Raw genomic sequence first — 7,327 nt, forward strand, 5'->3', positions numbered from 1 at the left:
CCATCGAGGATAACAAGATGGGGTTTTCATCATATTGCATGAGTCTATCCCTCTACATCATGTCATCTTGCTTAAGGCGTTACTCTGTTTTTAACTTAATACTCTAGATGCATGCTGGATAGCGGTCGATGAGTGGAGTAATAGTAGTAGATGCAGGCAAGAGTCGGTCTACTTGTCTTGGATGTGATGCCTATATACATGATCATACCTAGATATTCTCATAACTATGCTCAATTCTGTCAATTGCTCAATAGTAATTTCTTCACCCACCGTAGAATACTTATGCTCTCGAGAGAAGCCACTAGTGAAACCTATGGCCCCCGGGTCTATCTTTATCATATTAATCTCCTACTACTTAGTTATTTCCTTTGCTTTTTTACTTTTCCTTTATTTTACTTTGCATCTTTATCACAAAAATTTCAAAAATATTATCTTATCATATCTATCGATCTCACTCTTGTAAGTGGCCGTGTAGGGATTGACAACCCCTATTCGCGTTGGTTGCGAGGATTTATTTGTTTTGTGCAGGTACGAGGGACTCACGCGTAGCCTCCTACTGGATTGATACCTTGGTTCTCAAAAACTAAGGGAAATACTTACGCTACTTTGCTGCATCATCCCTTCCTCTTCGGGGAAAACCAACGCAATGCTCAAGAGGTAGCAAGAAGGATTTCTGGCGCCGTTGCCGGGGAGGTCTGCGCAAAAGTCAACATACCAAGTACCCATCACATACCCTTGTCACCTGCATTACATTATTTGCCATTTGCCTCTCGTTTTCCTCTCCCCCACTTCACCCTTGCCGTTTTGTTCGCCCTCCCTCTCTCTATCCTCCCTCTCTTTCTCTATTTGCCTCTTTTTTGCCCGCTTGCCGTTTGTTTTCTTGTGTGTTAGTTGCTTGCTTGTCACGATGGCTCAAGATAATACTAAATTATGTGACTTCACCAATACCAACAACAATGATTTTATTAGCACTCCGATTGCTGTTCTTACCGATGCTGAATCTTGTGAAATTAATACTGCTTTGCTGAATCTTGTCATGAAAGATCCGTTTTCCGGCCTTCCTAGTGAAGATGCCGCTACCCATCTAAATAGTTTCGTTGATTTGTGTGACATGCAAAAGAAGAAAGATGTGGATAATGATATTGTTAAATTGAAGCTATTTCCTTTTTCGCTTAGAGATCATGCTAAAGCTTGGTTTTCGTCTTTGCCTAAAAATAGTATTGACTCATGGAATAAGTGAAAAGATGCTTTTATCTCTATGTATTTTCCTCCCGCTAAGATCATCTCTCTTAGAAACGATATTATGAATTTTAAGCAACTTAATCATGAACATGTTGCACACGCTTGGGAGTGAATCAAACTAATGATACGCAATTGCCCTACTCATGGTTTAAATTTGTGGATGATTATACAAATTTTTTATGCCGGATTGAATTTTGCTTCTAGAAATCTTTTAGATTTGGCCGCGGGAGGCACTTTTATGGAAATCACTTTAGGAGAAGCTACTAAACTCCTAGATAATATTGTGGTCAATTATTCTCAATGGCATTGAGGGAGTCCTGGATTAGGGGTATCCGGACAACCAGATTATATCCTTTGGCCGGACTGTTGGACTATGAAGATACAAGATTGAAGACTTCATCCCGTGTCCGGATGGGATACTCCTTGGCGTGGAAGGAAAGCTTGGCAATTCGGATATGTAGATCTCCTTTCTTGTAACCGACTCTGTGTAACCCTAGCCCCCTCCGGTGTCTATATAAACCGGAGGGTTTTAGTCCGTAGGACAACATAAAATCATACCATAGGCTAGCTTCTAGGGTTTAGCCTCTCTGATCTCGTGGTAGATCAACTCTTGTACTACTCATATTATCAAGAATAATCAAGCAGGACGTAGGGTTTTACCTCCATCAAGAGGGCCCGAACCTGGGTAAAACATCGTGTCCCCTACCTCCTGTTACCATCCTCCTTAGACACATAGTTCGGGACCCCCTACCCGAGATCCGCCGGTTTTGACACCGACATTGGTGCTTTCATTGAGAGTTCCTCTGTGTCGTCACCGTTAGGCTTGATGGCTCCTTCGATCATCGATAGTGATGCAGTCCAGGGTGAGACTTTTCTCCCTGGACAGATCTTTGTATTCGGCGGCTTCGCACTGCGGGCCAACTCGCTTGGCCATCTAGAGCAGATCGAGAGTTACGCCCCTGGCCACCAGGTCAGGTTTGGAAGCTTAAACTACACAGCCGACATCCACAGATACTTGATCTTCGACGGATTCGAGCCCCTACTGAGTGCGCCGCACGGTCACGATGAGCATGATTTAGCTCTACCATCGGACAGTGTTCAGGAGACCGCACCGACAACCGCTCCGACACTCAATTCGGAGCCAATTGCGCCATCCATGGACAGGTGGATAGACCCCGCCATGGAAGTCGTATTCTCAGCGGCGATCGAGCCGAGTATCGACCTTACCCTTCACGGGAGCCGTGACGCTGAACTAACGGATTCTTCCCCGGCCACGGACTCCGAACCGCTTGTGCCCGTGCCTATCGAATCCGACTGGGCGCCGATCATGGAGTTCACCTCCGCGGATATCTTTCAGCACTCGCCCTTCGGAGACATACTGAACTCATTAAGGTCTCTCTCCCTCTCAGGAGAGTCCTGGCCGAACTATGTTCGGCAGGATTGGGATGCGGATGACGAAGAAACTCGCCGCCCACCCACCACCCACTTAGTAGCCACTGTCGACAATTTGACCGACATGCTCGACTTCGACTCCGAAGACATCGATGGTATGGACGACGATGCGGGAGACGAAGAGGGGCACTGGACAACCACCTCATCATATGATATATACATGGTGGACACACCCAAAGAAGGCAATGGCGATGGGACAGCGGAGGATGACCCCTCCAAGAAGCAACCCAAGCGCCGACGTCAGCGGCGCCGCTCTAAGTCTCGCCAAAGCAAAAGCGGTGACACCGGCACAGGAGATAATAGCACTCTGGACAGTGCCGAAGATGACAACAATCCCCTGCAGCAAGATTTAGAGCAGGAGGATGGAGAAGTCAGCCCTCCCGAGAGAGCGGCAGATGGAGAGGCGGAGGATGATAATTACATGCCTCCCTCTGAAGACTAGGCAAGCCTCGATGATGACGAATTTGTCGTGCCGGAGGATCCCATCGAGCAAGAGTGCTTCAAGCGCCGGCTTATAGCCACGGCAAATAGCCTTAAGAAAAAGCAGCAGCAGCTTCAAGCTGATCAAGATTTGCTAGCTGACAGATGGACTGAAGTCCTTGCGGCCGAGGAATATGAACTCAAGAGCCCCTCCAAGAGTTACCCAAAGCGCAGGTTGCTACCCCGACTGGAGGAGGAAGCATTAAAACCTACATCTCCAGCATATGATGCGGCTGATCGGCCACCTCCTGGCCGCGACAGAGAGGCATTTCAGCCAAAAACTCAGCCCGCACCCCGACGCCACTCAAATAAAAATGACAAGGCACGGGGAAACACACTAGACCTGCGAGACGTATTGGAGGACAATGCAAAACACGCAAGATTGATTTATGGATCATGACGGCGCGCCACTATGCGAGACGATAACCGTCACGCCGGATATAGTAAAAGTAAATCCGGCCGGGCTGAACACAGCAGACAAGACTCATTCGAGCTGCGTCGCGACATAGCCCACTATAGAGGCTCCGCACACCCCATATGCTTCACAAACGAAGTAATGGATCACCAAATCCCATAGGGTTTCAAACCTGTAAATATTGAATCATAAGACGGCAAAACAGATCCTGCGGTATGGATCGAGGACTTCCTCCTGCACATACACATGTCCCGCAGTGATGATCTACACGCCATCAAATACCTCCCACTCAAGCTCAAAGGACCAACTCAGCATTGGCTCAACAGCCTGCCAGCAGAATCCATCGGCTGTTGGGAAGATCTGGAAGCCGCATTCCTCGACAACTTCCAAGGCACTTATGTGGGACCACCAGATGCCGATGACTTGAGCCACATAATTCAGCAGCCAGAGGAATCAGCCAGGCAATTCTGGACATTGCTCCTGACAAAGAAATATCAAATCGTCGACTGTCTGGATGCAGAGGCCCTAGCAGCTTTTAAGCACAACATCCGCGACGAATGGCTCGCCCGGCACCTTGGCCAGGAAAAGCCAAAATCTATGGCAGCCCTGACGACACTCATGACCCGCTTTTGCACGGGAGAAGACAGCTGATTGGCTCGCAACAATAATATATCAAAGAACCATGGTACTTCGGATACCAAGGATGGCAATGGCAGGTCACGTCGCAACAAACACAAGCGCCGCATCAACAACGACAATACCGAGGATACGACAATCAATGCCGGATTTACAGGCTCTAAACCCAGTCAGCGGAAAAAGGCATTCAAAAGAAGCACTCAGGGCCCGTCCAGTTTGGACCGAATACTCGATCGCTCATGCCAAATACATGGCACCCCCGACAAGCCAGCTAACCACACCAATAGGGAATGTTGGGTGTTCAAGCACGCCGGCAAGTTAAATGCCGAAAAAAAGATAAGGGGTCACATAGTGATGACGAGGAGGAGCCCCGGCAGCCGAACACCGGAGGACAGAAGAGGTTCCCCCACAAGTGTGGACGGTGAACATGATATACGCAACCCACATCCCCAAAAGGGAGCGGAAGCGTGCGTTAAGGGATGTATATGCATTGGAGCCAGTTGCCCCAAAGTTCAACCCATGGTCCTCCTGTCCGATCACCTTCGATCGCAGGGACCATCCAACTAGTATCCGTCATGGCGGATTCACCGCACTGGTCCTAGACCCAATCATCGACGTATTTCACCTCACTCGAGTCCTTATGGACGGCGGCAGCAACCTGAACCTGCTTTATCAGGACACAGTGCGCAAAATGGGTATAGACCCTTCAAGGATCAAACCCACAAAAACGACCTTCAAAGGCGTCATACCAGGTGTAGAGGACCATTGCACAGGCTCAGTCACACTGGAAGTTGTCTTCAGATCCCCGGATAACTTCCGGAGTGAGGAGTTAATCTTCGATATAGTCCTGTTCCGCAGTGGCTATCATGCACTGCTCGGGCGAACCGCATTTGCGAGATTCAACGCAGTACCGCACTATGCATATCTCAAGCTCAAGATGCCAGGACCTCGGGGGGTCATCACAGTCAATGGAAACACAGAGCGCTCTCTCCGCATGGAGGAGCACACTGCAGCCCTCGCAGCAGAAGCGCAAAGCAGCCTCTTAAGGCAATCCACCAGTTCGGCGATTAAGGACCCGGACACCTTCAAGCGTGCCCGGAGTAATCGGCAACAAGACCGCCTGGCACGTTCCGAGCTCGCATAGCAATGCGCCCCCACCCCAGTCCCAGCCAAATGGCGAAATCCGTGCCACGCATACATAATTACGCATTCAAAATACCATGGGCACAGGTGGGGAGGGGGCACGACTAAGGCACGCCCCAAGACGCGGCTCAACTGCACTAGGGGCTTCCCGCTTTGTTATTTTTCTTTATTTCAGGACTTTAATCTCTGGAAGCCCCGTCCGGCAGTATGATTGCCGGACACACGATACAACAACCAAGGAGGCAGAAAGCTACGTCGCATCAAGGAATTCCCAGGTGGTCTCTGATAACGAGTGAAATACCTGCTTTAAATACCATTCCTCAGCTTGCCCTTGGAGGGGACATGTCAAATAGTCCTACTTTTTGCTTATCGCACTACTTGTATCATTCTGCTTCGACGCACCTTTTTGAATAAACAATGCATAGCACTAGACTATTATCACATTCTTCTTATATATATATATATATGTTCATTCATGACATTCAGCAACCGTATACTCTGGTATGGCCAATATGCCAGGGGCTTAAGTGTACCCCATAATACGGCATGAGAAGTCCGAACACTTTTGACAGTGCGGCACCCCAAACTTATAGCATTATATGCATCAGCTTCGAATCATGTCTTGGGTCAATAGTTGGGTTTGCCCGGCTCCCATGTTTTGGTACCTTATGTTCCGCTAGATCGGCTAAGGTAGCACTGGGAGAACTACTGCGATTGTGCCCCGGTTCATCTCGTCTAAGCACCTCAGTAGAGAAAGCTAAAACTGACTGTCATGATAAGGCGAGAGTTGGTCGCTGTTCGAGAGGTCTCGAGTCCCTAAAGACTCATGCCGCTTAGAGCGAGGAGTCGGCTTTGTCCGGCTTAAGGAGTGTATAGCACCCTGAATTCGGCCTTCCGAATACTAGGGTCTTCGCCAAAATTTAAAATTGTAGACTTCTATGGCTAAGTGAGAGTGATAAAGCATTGTCCAATTGCCTTGTTCGTTATGCTGAGCACCTCCCTCGAAGGACCCAACAATGGAAAAAAGAGTGCTCAGATTTATCCCGAACACCCCAGCACTCATGGCATGGGGGCAAAAGCCGACGACTGGCCATCTCTTAGATTTAATAAACAGGCACACAGAAGGTAATATTTTAAGTTCAAACAAGCGTTGCATAGCGCATATGAACAAGTTTTCATAATACAGGATCACACGAGCAAGTTCATTCAAAAATTACATCCTTCGCACACTCATCTGCCACAAGACGGGCATCCTTCAGGACACCCTCATAATACATCTCAGGGTGGCGATGCTCCTTGCCTTGCGGTGGCCCCTCCTTCACCAGCTTCTCGGCGTCCATCTTGGGCCAGTGCACCTTCGCACGGGCAAAGGCCCGGTGTGCACCTTCGATGCAGACAGAATGCTTTATGACCTCCAGCGATGCGCAGGCATCTACAAGCCGCCTCACCAGGCCGAAGTAGCTGTTGGGAAGGGAGTCGCCAGGCCACATCTGTACTATAAGGCCCCTCATGGCCTGTTAGTCTGCCTTGTGCAGCCCGACCAGTTGCTTCAGCTGGTCGCTCATAGGCATCGGGTGTTCGGTCCCAGTATACTGAGACCAGAACAACTTCTCCGTTGAGCTTCCCTCCTCGGCCTGGTAATATTTCACGGCATCCGACACGCTGCGGGGCAAATCTGCGAATGCTCCTAGAGTGCTTCGGACTCGGGTAAGTAACAAGTAATTTACTTTCACATGCTTGCTTTGCATATTGAATGCCTTACCCGCCGCTATCTTCCTCATCACCTCAATTTCGTGGAGGGCCTTTTGGGCTTCAGCCTTGGCATGCTTTGTGCTCTCGAGGGCCGCAGCAAGCTCGAACTCTCGTGTCTTCGAGTCAAGCTCCAAAGCCTCGTGCTTCTTCACGAGAGCCTAGAGCTCTTGTTGCACCTCGCCCACCCGTGCCTCTTGTTTTTCCCGC

Source organism: Triticum aestivum, chromosome 2A (genome assembly GCF_018294505.1).
Source record: "Triticum aestivum cultivar Chinese Spring chromosome 2A, IWGSC CS RefSeq v2.1, whole genome shotgun sequence".
Taxonomy (NCBI): Eukaryota; Viridiplantae; Streptophyta; class Magnoliopsida; order Poales; family Poaceae; genus Triticum; species Triticum aestivum.